Genomic DNA, 3,111 nt, shown 5'->3' with positions numbered 1-3,111 from the left:
ACAAGTTCATTTCAGATTCTCCCACTCCCTCTGCTCATCATTTTCCCCCACACTTTTCAGAGCAAGAGGATTTTTCTTTTTCTTTTTTCTTTTTTCTTTTTCTCTTTTTTTTTTTTTTTTTGGTCTTTCTATAAGATAGGAAGCCTTGCAACTCTATCCCTTTTTAAATGTTTGTTAAATCAAAAATGGATTAATCATTTTACATATTGTAAAAGCCTTGCATAGTTATCACATAAAGGTAAAATCACTAAGAAATTTAGAAAATGGCAAAGAGGAATGGGTAGTTGTACCACCCAAAGAGGTAGTAAGATAATCATTTTATTTTATTTTTTTCCTATTTTTGTCTTTTCTAGGGCCGCTCCTGCAGCATATGGAGGTTCCCAGGCTAGGGGTCTAATCTGAACAGTAGCTGCCAGCCTACACCAGAGCCACAGCAACATGGGATCCAAGCTGCGTCTGTGACGTACACCACAGCTCAAGGCAACGCCGGATCCTTAACCCACTGAGCAAGGGCAGGGATCGAACCCGCAACCTCGTGGTTCCTAGTGGGATTCGTTAACTACTGAGCCACGATGGGATCTCCTTTATTTTATTTTTTTCATAGCTATGATAATAATGTAATTATGCTTGGGTCCTACTCCACATATTCATATTTACTTGGTAGGATTATATTCTGGACTTGACATTTTTCTTTCTCTCTCTCTTTTTTTTTTGGGGGGGGGGGTGCTGTGCCTGCAGCATATGAAAGTCAGGTGTCAAACCTACACTACAGCTGTAACCAGAGCCACAGCAGTGACAACACTGGATCCTTAACCCACTGAGCCATGAGGAAACTCTCTCTCTTTTTTTAATTGAAATATAGTTGATTTACAATATTAGTTTCAGGTATATGGCATAGTGATTCAATATTTTTGTACATTATTCTCCATTGAAAGTCATTTCAAAATAATAGCTATATTTTCCCATGCTGTTGCTTATTTTCCCAGCTGTTGCTGTTCCCCTTGTTGCTTATTTATTTTATACATAGTAGATCATATCTCTCAATCCCCTAATCCTATCTTGCCCCTCCTCCTTCTCTCTCTCTCTCCACTGATAACCACTAGTTGGTTCTCTATATCAGTATCTTTCTGTTTTGTTAGACTCATTGATTCTAATTTTTATTTATTTAATATAATGATTTTTATTTTTTTCCATTATAGCTGGTTTACAGTGTTCTGTCAATTTTCTATTGTACAGAAAGGTGTACACCAAGGTGACCCAGTCACACATACACATTCTTTTTTCTCACATTATCATGCTCCATCCTAGGTGACTAGATAAAGTTGCCAGTGTTATACAGCAGGATCTCATTGCTTATCCATTCCAAAGGCAACAGTTCACATCTATTAACCCCAAATTCCCAGTCCATCCCACTCCCTCCCCCTCCCCCTTGGCAAGCACAAGTCTGTTTTCCAAGTCCATGATTTTCTTTTCTGTGGAAAGGTTCATTTGTGCCATATATTAGATTCCAGATATAAGTGATTTCATATGGTATTTGTCTTTCTCTTTCTGACTTAACTTCACTCAGGATGAAAGTCTCTAGTTCCATCCATGTTGCTGCAAATGGCATTATGTCATTCTTTTTTTCTGGCTGAGTAGTATTCCATTGTATATATATACACCGCATCTTAATCCAATCTTCTTGTCGATGGAAATCTAGGTTGTTTCCACGTCTCGACTATTGTGAATAGTGCTGCAATGAACATGCAGGTGATGTGTCTTTTTCAAGGGAAGTTTTGTCCAGATATGTGCCTAAGAGTGGGATTGCTGGGTCATATGGTAGTTCTATGTATAGTTTTCTAAGGTACCTCCATACTATTTTCCATAGTGGTTGTACCAGCTTACATTCCTACCAATAGCGCAGGAGGGCTCCCTTTTCTCCATACCCTCTCCAGCATTTGTTATTTGTGGACTTATTAATGATGGCCATTCTGACTGGTGAGAGGTGGTACCTCATAGTAGTTTTGATTGCATTTCTCTAATAATCAGGGATGCTGAGCATTTTTTCATGTGCTTGTTGTCCATCTGTATATCTTCTTTGGAGAAATGTCCATTCGCGTCTTTTGCCCATTTTTCCAATGGGTTGCTGGCTTTTTTTGTGGTTGAGTTGTATAAGTTGTTTGTATATTTTAGAGATTAAGCCCTTGTCCGTTGCATCATTTGGAACTCTTTTCTCCCATTCTGTAAGTTGTCTTTTTGTTTTCTTTTTGCTTTCCCTTTCTGTGCAAAAGTTTGTCAGTTTGATTAGATCCTATTGGTTGATTTTTGCTTTTATTTCTGTTGCTTTGGGAGACTGACCTGAGAAAACATTTGTAAGATTGATGTCAGAGAATGCTTTGCCTATGTTCTCTTCTAGGAGTTTGATGATGTCTTGTCTTATATTTAAGTCTTTCAGCCATTTTGAATTTATTTTGGTGCATGGTGTGAGAGTGTGTTCTTATTTCATTGATTTGCATGCAGCTGTCCAAGTTTCCCAGCAATACTTGCTGAAAAGACTGTCTTTTTCCCATTTTTATGTTCTTGTCTCCTTTGTCAAAGATTAATTTACCGTGGAGTTCCCATCATGGCTCAGTGGTTAAGGAATCCGACTAGGAACCATGAGGTTGTGGATTCGATCCCTGGCCTTGCTCAGTGGGTTAAGGATCCAGCGTTGCTGTAAGCTGTGGTATAGGTCACAGACACAGCTCGAATCTGGCATTGCTATGGCTGTGGGCTAGGCTGGCGGCTACAGCTTCAATTTGACCCCTAGCCTGGGAAGCTCCATATGCCACAGGTGCAGCCCTAGAAAATAGACAAAAAGACAAAAAAAAAATTAATTGACCATAGGTGTCTGGGTTTATTTCTGGGTTCTCTATTCTATTCCATTGGTCTGTGTGTCTGTTTTGGTATTAGTACCACACTGTCTTGATGACTGTGGATTTGTAATATTGCCTGAAGTCTGGGAGAGTTATGCCTCCTATTTGGTTTTTGTTGCTCAGAATTGCTTTGGCATTTGCACTGATTTAAGGTGATGATGTACAGTGTTTGTCTTTCTCTGTCTGACATTTCACTAAGCATAGACCCTCTAGGTCC

The sequence above is a fragment of the Sus scrofa genome, chromosome 1, assembly GCF_054392235.1.
Source record: "Sus scrofa isolate SSC_HxYL_T2T_F1_AM1 chromosome 1, Sscrofa_HxYL_maternal_Yorkshire_Landrace_v2.0, whole genome shotgun sequence".
Taxonomy (NCBI): Eukaryota; Metazoa; Chordata; class Mammalia; order Artiodactyla; family Suidae; genus Sus; species Sus scrofa.
The sequence above is the reverse complement of the archived record's forward strand: the minus strand, read 5'-3'. Positions refer to the sequence as shown.